Source organism: Podarcis gaigeae (assembly GCF_964106915.1).
Source record: "Podarcis gaigeae genome assembly, chromosome: 3".
NCBI classification, from domain to species: Eukaryota; Metazoa; Chordata; class Lepidosauria; order Squamata; family Lacertidae; genus Podarcis; species Podarcis gaigeae.
The window spans coordinates 81,185,127-81,200,314 of record NC_139680.1 but is presented as its reverse complement, the minus strand read 5'-3'; positions in this window follow the sequence as shown (position 1 = coordinate 81,200,314).

Sequence of the window (15,188 nt, the reverse complement as noted above, 5' to 3'; positions counted from 1 at the left end):
AAAGCCCTAAAAGTAGGGAGAGGTGGGTGAGTGTTTCGAATGCATGCACCAAAAGAGGAAGCTCTGGGTCACCTGCATGGGCATAAATAGGCCCCTTGAATTGTTTAGACTGTGTCCCATTGGCCAGATTGTACCCAGCTTTGAGGGACCGACCAATCGGGTGTTGTGGCTAACCAATTGTATCCACCCACAGCACAGGGTGTCGGTTGTCCAGGCCTCACTGCAATACATGCCCTCTTTAAGGGAGTACCCGATCTCCATTCATCCCCAGTCAATGCTCAGGAATGATAGGAGCTGTAGCTGAACAACATCTAGAGGGCCACAGGTTTCCCATCCCTGCATTAGGTTCCTGTTTATACATAAGCATGGCATAAAAATCTGTGAGCATTCAAGCTATCTGAATACTTTTGGGGTGTACTTTGTGCAGCAAACTAACACAGCACACTTTTTGAGATTTGATGATCTTCTGAAAGTCTGTCCGAAGTACGTGTTACACCTGCTGACTGAAATTAATGGCTTATAAATGTCACTGTGTAGCATGCCTTACTTTACAGCATCCTATAGCTTTGCTTCTCTTGAATATTTGCACGAATGATTTCGAGAACAGTGCACAGAACAGGCAAATCACATTTTTAGATGGCAGAAAGCAGAGAGAGATTGTCAGTTCTTGAGAGAGTAAGATTAATTGATTTCATAATATTTCTCCAAAGTCTAACAATTAGAGTCTATTAAACAGGATTCAAGAAGTGGACGCTGAAAGTGGTTCACATGTGAAGTAATAATCACAAAAAAGTAATGGGATTAAAATGCAGCAGGGAAAAATTAAGTTAGCCATTAGGAAAATAAAATGAGCCAAACCCTGAGCACATCAATTTATATCTGCAAGAGTAATTTAACAAACTTCCAGAGGAAGTTAAAAAAACTATAATTTACACTAAAGATATTATTATTATTATTATTATTATTATTATTATTATTATTATTATCATCATCATCATCATCATCATCATTATCATCATTATCATCATTATCATTATTAAGACTTTAGTCCTTCCTTGCTGACATGTGTCAGCAGTGGGGTTGGGAGAAAATATATTCAATAAAACTGATTATGTTCACTCTGAAGGAACACAGCAGGAATGTGAGAAGAGAGGGATTATTGAGAGAGGAGGAAAGAAACGGAGAGCGTTTAATGAAAGATAAAAATCTTGTGATATTTTGATCCATCTACATTCCTAGGATGGTATTTTATGGGGGTGGGGGTGGTAAGGAGAAATTCAGGGAGGACAAAAATATTGAGGAGATTTAAGGGAACAATCTTATAGTGAGATCTGCTAACGAGTGGGTTAGCATCTGTTGGCTCTTTGGCTGAGCTGGGGAGGGTTCTGGAACAGCTGGGGGCATATCTTCCCCATCCCAGCTGCCAGGACCCTAGTAGCTGAGATGAGCCCAGTGGATCTTAAACCTTTGTAAGCCCAGACAAAGGGGTGCTCTGGGTGTGTGGCAGGGATGGGACCAGATTAGAGAGGGGGCACTTGGTCTGGATCTGAAATTTGTTCAGCTTGGCCAGGTGACCTGGAAACCCAGTATAAGTGAAGCTACCAAAAAGGGTGATGTACCTCAAACACTATTTTGAAGATTTGTTTCCCCTCTGCCAGGCTTACACCGGCTTGATTTATGCCAACTTCTTGTGTATCTGATTGCTCCCTAAATGTCCAATGATAGATGTAGCCAGGTAAGAAACTGGTAGTGGTGGTGGATTTTAAGATAATTTGTTTTGGTTACTTTTTACCTTATAGCAACAGTCCCACTATAATCAGCACAGGTCAAATCATCCCAGTTTCTTAAAGAAAGTGATTTGTGTCTTTGCTACACATACCAAGTATATAGTCCAAAGCAGTTGTTTACTCATTCAGACATAAATGCTAAAGGGAGTGGGCATTGCTCTCTGGCTCACCCCATATGACATTTCTATCATTTCCCATATTCTAATTTACAAATCCTTAATGTGCCACAATAATTATCATGATACATTTTTGATACATGGAAGCAAACAACCTGCTTTTTATCCACCAAATTAAACCAACATTTGGCAAATCCAAAATCTAATGAATGGTTTTAAGCACAAAGCAGTCTTCTCCTTGCTTTATTCTAAGTTCACAGTAGGACATCCTATGAAATGATCTGCTTAAAAAACAACAAAAAACACCTCAGTGTTTTTTATATCTGCCATAATTAAACATCTGTTAAATTCTTTCAAATTTGGAGCCAGGTTTTCTGACAGCAGATGTGCTGCCAGAGAGCTAGTTATGGTTACAAGGAAGTGTTGTGCCATCTCAACACTGGTGGGATTTAAAGATGCCAAAGAACAGCTAATGAGTTGGAGATGACTGAAGAGCATTAGGGTAACTTGCTTACAGTGTACAGTGACAAAATGTCACCCTGACTGCTGGCTGATGTAAGCACTGCTACAGTTCAAATGATGATTTACCAGCAACACAACCTTGGAATGAACACTCATTAAACCAGTCCAACATGCAGCTCACAGTCAACAGATATGCTGTGGTGTTGTAATAAAGCACCCCAGCATATTCTACCATTTCTACAGACTAACATCATGCCATAAGAATATAGGACAGGCCTTGCTGCATCAGACCAAAGGTTTATCTAACTCTAGCATCTTGTTTTCTATGGCAAGTAACCAGATGTCTACAGGAAGACCACAAACATGCTACGAGGGCTAAAGTCCTCAGTTGTTCCTTTGTGACTGGCACTCGGAAGTATTGTACTTCTGACTCCAGAGTTGGTATTTATAGCCACTGGTAGGCATTGGTAGCCTTATTCCGTATTGATTTGTCAAATCCCTTTCTCAGTTGATGGCTCTCATTGCTTCATCGTTTTGTAGCAGCTTCCACTTACGTACTGGGTGAAGAACTTCAGATGCTAGTGGAAGCATCTATCCAAAAAAAGCAACAACACATGTCACACAGGCTGTTGGTCTGTCTGTCTGTCTTGTGTGTGTCTCTCTCACACACATGCACACAAACAGACCTCCCTCAAGTGCAAGTCAAAGGGCACATAGCTTTGAAACAAACAATATATTGTATTCTTGACTCCTGCTTTTTGCAGGTAGGGGAGGGAAGGGTTGTTTTGGCTTGTCTCGTACTGTCACTCAGCCCTGAATTCTTTTGCTTTCTGCAACTGTGGTTCCATTTGGATGGATTTCAACACGTTTCAGAATTAGGTTGCTGAACCTGGGGCCCGCATGCAGCCTGCAGACAGAACTTTAGCAAACCTTCTAGAAAATCCTGCTGATATTTACTTCAAGGAGGAACCCCCAGTTTTGCCTGGGATTTCAGAATGTCATCATTTGTTGACAAATCTAGTGGTTGCATTCAGTAACCTTAGAGAAATATTGTACAAGTTTTGTCCAGCTCTAAAGCTCCCTTCATGTGTGGCTCACATTCAGAGAAATCACACACTGAATGGGACTGTGGAGCTGTGCTTCTAGCCCCGCTGCTGCTATGGTGTGATGCTGCTGCTTTCACCATGTCCTGGCATCCAGGGACATCTGCAAAAGAAAACCTAGACAGGTAGACCTCTACACTCATAGGTTCCCTCCACATTGTGGAACCCCAATCCTATGACTGTTTAAGTCAAGTGTGGCAAGGAAAACATTCAGGACCCTTGTCTTTCCTCTGGATGAAAAATTTCAGCATGGTCAGGAAGACTGCATGTACATTTTTGATGCACTTTATCTCATATATCAGCGATAAGAAGCCTGTGGCCCTCCAAATGTTATTAACTACAACTCCCATCATCTGTGACCATTAACTATATTGGCTGGGAATGAAGGGAGTTGCAGTCTGAAAACATCTGGAGTGTCCACTGATTCCCTACCCTTGTTCTTTATGAAAGGGATCGCTGAAATCAAAGTTTGAGAGAAAATACAAAGTCAGCTGGGGTGTTCTTCATCAAGGAACATTTGAGGCAGTTTTTAATGCAGCTCTCTAGTGAAGAAAGTCTTTCCCAATACACTTTTCATCACTCAGCTTTCTGGTAATAGGTAACCTGTGTTAGGAGTTTAAAGCTGAGTTTCATTTCTTGAGAGTGGCTTTCTAGTTCTGGAATGAGTTTTAGATTCGAAACCACTCAGACTCTCTTTCAAATATCTCCTGAAGAAGAGGGCCTACTTTGAAACATTTTTAGACTTGATACTTCCTATTAAAATAATGGATACCCGTTTGCTAAACTCTTTGTGTCATCTTTGATAATGTGGATATGTCCTTTCAGTTCATCTCCTATTGTTGAATCAGGTAAAACTCCTCTGTTTATCCCCCCCAGAAAATAAAAGGTTTGCTCTGTGCAACTATAATTCACTTGGGGGAAAGGGGGCAGATTGTGCAGTTTTGTGATTCTATGACAGAGTTGGACTAGAATACACTGAGGCAATCAAATAAAATGTGTGTGATATGGTACTTACCTGCTTTAAAATGCTGGAGCCAAAGTACAGAAAAAGATAAGAAGACAGTCTATAACCGGGGCAGTGGCTTGTGCTGTGCAAAATGTCCACAGGTGACCACAGATATAATCCTATATAATGAAACATTTGGCTTGGAGTTGGCTTTGTTTACAAACAGAAGGCCCTTCTGGCCTAAAATATGGCACTTGCCATGCTCTGTTGGATTCCTTTCCAAGCATATATTTGGATGGCTTTAATGCTCTGTTGAAACTGGCGTGCCACCTCCTCAGTGGGCAAAACTCCCTCATGAACAGATGGGAAACAGCAGCAGCATAAAAAAAAGACCAGTATTAATTATGGCTGGGCAAGATTCCATTTTTGTAGAGCATCCATGTATAAGGTTAAAGGGATAATATGTCATTACTATTCTAGCAAGAAGCTGAATTAACTCTGAGTATCAAACAATAGCCACCAAATCTATGTAAGGAAAGCAGTGGTGCAATGGCCAAGGTATCTGTGGTGGCAAGGCAATGTAGCAGTTTATCCAAGACTGCCTAGCTGAATCCGTACAATGTTCTTCTTCGGATGGAAGTTGCATTTGAAAAATGGAAAATCTATGTTAAAAGTTATATATATTCATTGATTTTGCCCTCAGTTGCTCTCATTTTCATTGAGTGACATCATCACACTATCAGTTCAGATTGGGTACATAGTGATATCATAGTGATATCATTGTGCGATCCATGATTGCTTGGGATCACATCCATATGGCTAATCTGGGAAAGAGAAATAATCAGCTAGCAGCCAGGAGAATCCATTCACACTCAAAAGGATTTAAAAGGTGAATATTCACATAATTTATTTTTCAGAGGGAGGGAACTGCTAATGTAAATCTGAAACTGAAGACTGGGAACATTCAGAACAGCTCTAGTAAAAATCCTTTCTGTGGCTTTATATAGAATAGGTGCATAAATTAGAAGTGCAGTCTTAAATGTTTCCCAGTTAATGTTTTCAAAAGATAAAATACTGCAAATTCTGTCTCTCATTAGTTTTAAATTAAACGAAAACGACTCATTAGTTACACCTGCATTCACATAAGTGGACAGGGAATATAGTTTGGAAGGGAGCAAAATGGAATGATATGGCTACAAAAAGTATTGGGCAGGATAGACAAGTTTCAAGCTGCCTTGAATATCCTTGGCTCCCCCAAAGCAAAACATTTTCAGCTACCTCTAGCAGTTCTTTTGCCCTTGATTTTGCTTTCTTCAGAGCATGCCAAATTCATTGCCTGTCTCATGGTACAGGGTGGAAAAAGAAGAGAGAATAAAGTTAAAACTGAGATTAGAGTAAATTGAAGCAAGTAAAAAAGTGCAACTTGAATCAAGCACCATGGAGGAAATGAAAGCAAACTCTTACTTTTACAACCATTGAGACATAAAACCAACCCAGTAGAACAAAGGGAGATGTGTATGTACAGAGTTATAAAAGACTGCTGCAGAAATTGCAAGCACCTGAAGGAATGTCTTTAGTGTTTGAAAACCATAAAGAAGATCATTGCTCGCCAAAGACCCGAAGAAACAAATGGCAGGAGCCCATTAGAGATGGAGGAGTTAGGACAGCTTCCAAGATAAAGGCTGATTCAACTGTCTTCCAGAAGTACCTTCTGCAAGCGGTTTCAGGGCAGAAAAGTATTCAAAACTTTGAATGTATATAGAGTATCTGGGAGAACTTCAGGCAGAAAGTGCCCCGAGTGCTACTTTTTATCTATAGAGTGAAGTAATTCGGTGACATGCCCATCTTTTTACAGTATGAGATGGAAACGTCGTTCTTGCCTTTACATCGAAACTCAAGAACATCAAGGGGGACTCTAGTTTAGTCTGAAAATGCAGCAATATCTAAGGGGTGAGTAGCCCACAGCTCAAGGTCTGTTTTCTATGGGTCTGGGGAGGCTGGAGGGAGGGGAAAGAAACAAGAGGAAACGAAATAGATGAAGTGATGAAGGGAAGAAAAAACCCTGCAAGCAATTACTCTGGCAGGAGAAATTGCATCTGGTGGGCCACTGTGAGACCAGAATGCTGGACTAGGTGGGCCATTGGACTTTTCCTCCCCTGGCAGCCTGTTGGATGGGGAAGAAGAGGGAGAGAAAGAAGCAGGCACCCAAAAGAGATAGCAAGTGTGAAGGGTGCAGCGGAAAGTGGGAGAGGAGGAATGCCATCAGCAATGTTTGTGTCAAAGGCACCATCATCATGAGGAGTAGGAGTAGGAGCAAGCAGCAATTGGATTTCTTATTCATCCTTTACCATAAGGTCCCAGGATGCATTAAAATAATAAATAATAAGGACATACGGTGAGCCAGGCTAATGGCCTATCTAGGCCAGCACCCTGTTCTCACAGTGGCCATCCAGATGCCTGCAGGAAACCAGCAAGCAGGACTTGAGGACAACAGCATTGTACCTACCTGTGATTTGTAGCAACTGGGATTCAGAGGCATACTGCCTTGAACAGTGGGGGTGGAATATTGATAGCCTTAGTGGCTACTAGACAGTGATAGTCTTATTCTCCATGAACACACAATATTAAAATCAGTTAAAACAATTTCCATTGGGTAGGTGCTAACAACAACAACAAAAACAACAACAACAACAACTTATTATTTATACCCTGCCTATCTGGCTGGGTTTCCACAGTCACTCTGGGCAGCTCCCAACAGAATAAATACAATAAAACATCAAACATTAAAAACTTCCCTAAACAGGGCTGCCTTCAGATGTCTTCTAAAAGTCAGATAGTTGTTTATTTCCTTGACATCTGATGGGAGGGCGTTGCACAGGGCGGGCGCCACTATTGAGAAGACCCTCTGCCTGGTTCCCTGTAACCTCACTTCTCGCAGTGAGGGAACTGCCAGAAGGCCCTTGGAGCTGGACCTCAGTGTCCAGGCTGAAGGATGGAGGTGGAGACGTTCCTTCAGGTATACTGGGCTGAGGCTGTTTAATATAAAGTATGTATCTTAGGTTTGGACCCCACATCATATCTCAGGGGGAATGCAGCCATGATAGGCAGTGGGGGAACTTCCTAGACTTGCTCTAGAGCTTTAACAACGACTCTCATGATCTGAAGCTGATCTCCAGCCTTGTGCTCATCCACGACTCCATAAACCTCAGCTTCTCAGCCCTCTTCAGGCACCAAAATATATACTAGTTTGCAACACTATCCTCTGCAACTGGTAGAAAGTATGGATTCCTTAATACAAGGAAGCTGTCCTTCAACCCTGGGTTGGTCAACAGACCTTCTCCCTTCTATACTTCTCAATACCACCTGAGACACTTAGCTGGCTAAAGCAGATCCTGATGGCACAGATGCATCCCCTGCTGGAGGCAATGCTTTGTAGGTGTTTGCTGCAAAATCAGACCCCATTCTGCCTTCATCTCTTCCATCCCCCAGAACAACTGATGCTGCTCAAAATAGCTTGTTTCACCCAGTTGCGTAGCAGGGTCTCTGGCACTTTGCTTGCAATTAATGTCACATTCCAGCTCTGTGTTTGCCTGAGAGGGAATTGTTCTAGAAAGTTCATTATCCTGGAGTGTATAAGTTAGCTAACCCTTAGTGAACCTTTAGCTAGCCCATCATACTTGAAAGCAAGCAAGCAAGCAGAAGGCTAGCTTACATATGCTACTAGATGATATTCTTCCCCAAGCAGCCCCATGCAGAAATCATGTAGAGGCATTTCAAGAGGACTTGGGCTATAGATGGATATAGCCTGCGGTGATTCACATCATGACAGAACTGGAAGGAACTCATTGCAGAAATGGTTGCTGGCCGTGCCCCTTAAGAACCTGGTCCACAGTAATGGTGCTATTGTGTACCTTGGGAAGGATCATCTTGTGAGGTAAGGGATATGGCTGCAGAGGGTTGGCCTACTGTTTCAAAGTGGTGGTCTATATTCTGAGTATAGGTCCAGAGGGCAGGAAGATTTCTGAATTAATCAGCTGAGAATACAGTATAGTCAGAAAGCAGACGTGTTAAGTTCCATTTTTCACCCACTTTAGCTTTCCTTTGAGAATTCCCTTGAGAATGACCTTTCTCAGACTGAACCACAGGGGAAAGTCTCAAGAAACACCAGCCAATACAACTCTGAGCTGTGAAGTGGCAAACATTTCCTGCATTGTTGAGAACACTGTGGCCGGGATTTGCTTTCCCAGAACTCAAGCGCTGCTTGTTTTAACACTTCAAAGTCATTGCACAGCTAATCTTCACTGAGGACAACTGCATGTGACAGAGTTGAACGGATTTGATCCAGGAATCAGAACATTATGCAGCTATACATTTGTTAACCTTTTTAAGCTGTGTCGGCTCATGGAGATGGTTCTTATTACATGTGCCAAGTCTTGTGGAGTGTGTGCCAGATCCAGCTGCAGCTTTAGTGGCTGTCAGCCCATCTGTCAATCTCTATTCCTCAACTTAAGATATAATTTTAGGGCAAGAAAAACAAAGAACAAAGAGGTTGTTTTGGTCCAGTAATTTGTCAAGTCGATAGCAGCCATCCGTTATTTCTGTCTTTGTGGTTGGCATATTTATGCAAAACTATGTGTCCGGTTATCCAGTGCACAGAGATGATGATTCAGGTTCCACTAAAGTCAATGTGAATGAAGTCCTTATACCAGTGTGGTTGTGCCTATGTGTGTGCCTCAATACAAGCCGTATGGTAACCAGTGGAAAGCTGATCCTGGCACATTTTATACAGCCATCTTCTGATTTTTCTCCCTTAAAAAATTGATTTACTGCATAGATTCCTGTTTTGAACACCCAGCTCAGCTTCTATGAGCTGTCCAATTATCTTCCCCATTAGGGTCAAATAGTGATCACCCAAGTGCCATAAAACATCAGCAAGGGCTGTCAGTTCTACCTATACTCTACAGTGTTGGGTGCTTTGCATATTATTGTTGTTGTTGTTATTAATGGTGATGAGTGTAAATGTACAATATGGTTCCTGGAAACATAGATGTGTTTGCTATTCACTGTCTTTGAAGTGTCACACAGGTAAATATTTGATAGTGGCAAAATACAAGAGGCACGAAGACCGCAGCATTATGGAGATTTTCAGGCAAAGGATCAATGGATTTTTTCAGCACTGTTAGCCCAAATCAGGTATGGTCCTGTGTTCATCCCCCAGGAGGAAGATCTACAGCTAGGGGATTAAGACTGCCACTGTAGTTTATAATCTTTAGTGGCTTTGATGACTTTCCACACACAAAAATGTCAATTAGCTCATATTGTGTAGGTTGGTTTTCTCACAGTATTTGTTATCTATAAGACTTAAGTATAGGTCTTTTAAAAACAACAAGAGTGCATCCATGAATATATCTTTTTGCAGATGGCAGCCACTGCTCATTTCATTCTATCATCATTTTTGTTGAAACTTCTTTTTACCAACAAAATTGACATGACTAGGCTTCAACCATCAATAATTTATATAAAATACAAAAAATGAATGAATGAATCACAAAATAGCTTTGAGTCAGTGTAATGTTTTAATTCTACGTTTTAAAAATAGGATTGTCTTATATTCTTCTTTTTCTTCTATGCCTGTTTCAATGTATGCATTTTCTTGTTTATATATTGTAAGTTACTTTGAGTTACCTTTATAAAAAGTGACCAATGAGTAATTATAATATACAGAGGTGCTGTATTCTGAGGAGAATAGAGGAGGCGTAAAGAAAAAAAAAGAGTCTCTGCATCTTCATAAAATTCACTTTGCCTCACAAACTGCTCATAACATACCTCAGTAGAAACAAGGAAGAGTTTCATGGTACCTTACTAAAATCTAACATCTTCATGGTGGCATAAGTTTTTATGGACTAAAGTTCATTTTATCACACACATGACAAATTCTTCTTAATGTACATATAGATAGACAGCCACACAGCAGGATTTTCTGATGATGTTAATATATCTTAGGCTGCAACACTACAGCTGGCCCAAGGCTTGATGAGGGGCCTTTGGAATGCATGTGTCTGTCTACAGGTGGGATGCCACCTGTGCCCTTACAGGAAACCTCAGTGGGCTTCGATGTAGCACCTGTAGTGGTGGAGGAAATGAATGTGTTGGGAACATATTGGGACAGACTTGGGACCCAAAGAATCCAAAGTTTCCTTGTTTTCTCAACATGCTCCCTCAAGGGCCATGAACTATGCCAACCCTACATCTAGCACAGCTTATCTCCCTCCCATTGGTATAAGTTGGAAAGGGGAACCATCCATGTTCATGGAGTGAGAGAAGAGGAAAGGTCAACCAACCTTCAACCAGCCTGGCAAGGCATGGAAAGTGATGGTAGCTTCACCATGAATTTCTTCACACATACCCTTGCCATAGAATTATGCGCTCTCTCTCTCTCTCTCTCTCTCTCTCTCTCTCTCTCTCTCTCTCTCATTCCCCCTTTAGGTGTCACAATTCTGACTCAAAAACCCCAGCCACAGAGGTACAAAGGAGAGGCAATAAAGGACCTATTATGTCAAAAAATGATTTCGACATAGTGCTTGACTGCAGTTTACCCAAGGCTTACTCATCTCTATTAACATCAGACTGGATTCATTCCAATCATTGGGTTTTAAATCAATGTGTTGTTGTTTTCAAGGGTTTAATTTCTCCTTACCTAATTGGTACTATAAGAAGCTCCAAATAAGCCATTACTTTAAAGCTGAAAAACTGCCTTCATTTTATTTTCTGCCACCAATAGGTTTATAGCTTTAGCAGAAAGGGTTTAAAGCACTGATACCTTGTTCTGCTCTAGGAAATTGGCAGTTATTCTAGATTTATCCAATCCTCTTGCCTATGGTATTTTTCTCCCCTCCTCCTCAGTTTTGCTGTTGGATAGCACAGGTGGGGTTTTTTTTTATAATCCCCCCAACCTCTATTCAAACATTCACTCTTTTTAAATCACTGTCCTGTTACAAGTTATATAACTCCTGAAAATAACAATAAATACTATATTCCCTTACTACGTGGCAACAGATATGATGTGGCAACATATATGATGTAACACTATATTTTAAGAAAGCAAATATCCCGTTTGTACTGATGAATGTTGGTGTACAGCAATGATGGGGAACCTGCGTCCCTCCATATATCATTAGCCCTCGCCGCCATGGTCAATGGCTGTGGATATTGGGAGGTGCAATCCAACAACATCTGAAGGACCACACGTTCTCTCTGGCTAAAATGACTGCACTGAAACGGCTTCAAGAATTTCAGTTCGATCTCGGGCAAATTGAAGGAGCTAAATTTGTTCATCAGGGCGCCTAAACCACAAAAAAGGTCTGAATTTGCTTGCTTATTTTATTTTATTTTTGTAAAGCAAAGGAAGACTGTGATTTCTGAACTTCTTCTAGAATGGCATGCAGGACTCCAAACATCTTACAGTTGTAATCTGACTCATAGGCTTCACTCAACGTTCTTGAAACCACTGGGGCAGCATTCACTTCCCTGCACCTTGGTGCCTGTTAATACCCATGACAGAATTACTTTAATTCCTTTCTATAGAAGAACACCAATATTAAAGTGAAGAGAAATACACATTTTAAATGAATAGCATAGACATTTATTTCTTGAGAAGAAGAGATACTACTTTCCCACAAGGCATATGAGAAAAGCACTAAGCTCCTCTTTGGGGATTTATATTATTTTATGTAAGAAAAGTTCAATTTCTTTTGCAGTTTTTTAAATCTTCTTAATGAAGTCCAGACCCACCAGACTCAAAGAAAAACATGTCTGTATGCAGGGACAACTAATTAAATGGTTAGATGCTAAAGGCATGTCAACACTATGTCAGCTGGAGTGGTAATATTTTCCATAACATAGAGTACAAACCATGCCATCACAGAATTCCCATTTTAAAAAGAAAAAGTAACTAGCCTTCTTCTCAAAAGAGTGAGGCCTCCATGTAGCCAATCAGATTCAGCTGAATGAAGATGACATAGAATACTGAATTGAGATAGTATCTTCCAATTCCCCCCCCCCCCAAGCATAAGCTCAGGAAGGACCACGGTAATTTGGATATAGTGAAAATGACTCCTAATATGTAATGAATATTTGCCATATTAACATTTTTGACATAAGCTGTACACGAAAACAGAAAGGGGAAAAAAAAACTACTTGGAAGAGTATTCATTGTGTGGAACCGTTTCCCTTTCTCCCATTTTCTTAAAACTCTTTTGCATTTGTTGCTGCTAGGCAAAACAATGTTTTCCTTGCATAAACATTAAGTGCTTATCAGTAATAAAATGAAATAAACCGGTAATTGAATCAGCGTATGCTTATAGCTGGTTGGAGAGGGAGGAAAGAAAAAAATATGTAATTCTGTTGCTGTTGTTTCATTTCCCCCCTTCTTAAGCAGGCTGTGTTTTTTTTCGTTTTTTTTTAAAATGTGTAATCCATTGTCCCTTTTGAACATTCAGTGATTTAACATGGTTAACTAATAGTGGTAGCGTCTTAAATGTGCCGTACAGATTTAACATCAAACGAAATGCTTGCAACCTAGCTCATTAAATACATTGACATCTTGGATGAAGGAATATTGATTAAGTCTATCTAAATACTTAACATTGGTTCCATTGGTGCTCAGTAGACCTTTGTAAGCATTTCACACGAATAAATGTAAGACAAAAATGTCCTCATGTGTGCTTATTAACATCAAGAGACAACTCAGCTACTGCAGAGACAATTGCCTGAACAGGGCATCTGTGAATATCCCATGTGTCCAATAGATGGGTTGTTCCTAAGTGTTAATGGCAGACAGTGAGAAAAACCCAATACTAAAAGTGACTGTACATTTTTTGCATGGCAGAATACTTGTCTATAAACCCAGTGCACAGAGCCGACCTCAAACATGTGGTTGCCTGAGGCAATGGACAAGATGGCACCCCTCCTTATTCCATAAACAGATTCCTGTCCTCAACATTGATAATAGGACAGTGTCTTCCACAACACTTGAGGCAGTGGGCTAGTTTAGGGAAATAGGGCAGTGCATGTAACGTACAATCTGTCCTCCAAAAATGGAGAATAGTCAATTATCTTAAGAGGAATAACCAGGGAATTGCTGTCACTGCCCGCTAACATCTGCTGCCAGAGCTGGTTGCTTCACATTGGCTAATGGCAGAGCCAGATCTGGGTGCTCTCTATGTCCCAGAAAACATCTATAATGCACACAAAAGCTAAAATTGCAATGAATATTACAACAGGCATACTCCTGCCCCTTGCAAAGATCTGCAGCTTTGTCTCTATGCAGGTGTTTAATTCTATGAAAACATAAGGCTTTAAAAAGACTTAGTTCCACCAGCAGCAATAGGCCACAGTGTTTCTTTATGCATGCATCTACACTGCATAGCTTGCCCTGCATCACCCCACACCCCACACCCATTGACAGGCTACACAATGTTAATACACCCTGATATAGGCTGTAGCATCTATATAACTCAGCACTGGACTGCTCCTTGGCTTGGCACTACTGCAGGGTTCAGCAACCTTTTTCAGTAGTGGGCTGGTCCAGAGTCCTTCAGACCATGTGGTGGGCAGGACTATATTTTGAAAAAAAAATATGAGCGAATTCCTGTGCCCCACAAATAACCCAGAGATGCATTTTAAATAAAAGGACACATTCTACTCATGTAAAAACACACTGATTCCCAGACCGTCCGCGGGCGGATTGAGAAGGTGATTGGGTGCATCTGGTTCCCGGGCCTTACTTTGCCTACCCCTGCACTACTGCTTCTCACAAGTTCTGTCCATCTTTTAAACCAGGAGGGGGCTTGATCACACCTATGTGATTAGTGTTAGAGATTAAAAAAACACTATATAAATCAGTCCTTAGTCCTCAATACATTTATATGCATGTAAGTTATTCAGAAGGCAATTGCACTTAAATACAAGCACCTGGTTGAAGAACAGGTTCAGCTATGGATCCATTCCGTTTGTGGCTGACACAAATTCAATAAATGAAGCCACTTCCATCACTCCTAGATTAGAATCGTTCAAGTGTAATTTTTTTTAATGCAATCGACTAAATAAATCCATAAGATAATGCCACTGTGCCATTTGTCTTTCTTTCAGAATATTAGAATTTAAACCACTGCTCATGCTTTTGACGCAGTGCAGAATATTTCTTCTCTGTGCTCAAATAAGTTTTGACTTTAGGTCGGAATCCAGAGGCATTACTATCTTCTTCCATTCAAGAATACAAAAATGTTGCAATGGCTTACAATGGATGATCAGATGACTGTGCTGTAAATACTGTAGTTCTTATTTGGAAATGGCCTGGCCCACATGACAAAGGAAGCCAAACTGTGGTTTACCAGGACCACAAATATATGCAGGATCCTAGAGAGGAGCTTGCAGCTGCTTCACTCCTCCCAAGTCTCTTTTACTCTCACACTACGCTGAGCTGCGGGTGATGCTGTGGGTTAAACCACAGAGCCTAGGACTTGCTGATCAGAAGGACGGTGGTTTGAATCCCCGTGACGGGTGAGCTCCCATTGCTCGGTCCCTGCTCCTGCCAACCTAGCAGTTCAAAAGCACATCAAAGTGAAAGTAGATAAGTAGGTACCACTCCAGCGGGAAGGTAAACGGCATTTCTGTGCGCTGCTCTGGTTCGCCATGCTTAGTCATGCTGGCTACATGACCCGGAAGATGTACGCTGGCTCCCTTGGCCAATAAAGCGAGATGAGCGCCGCAACCC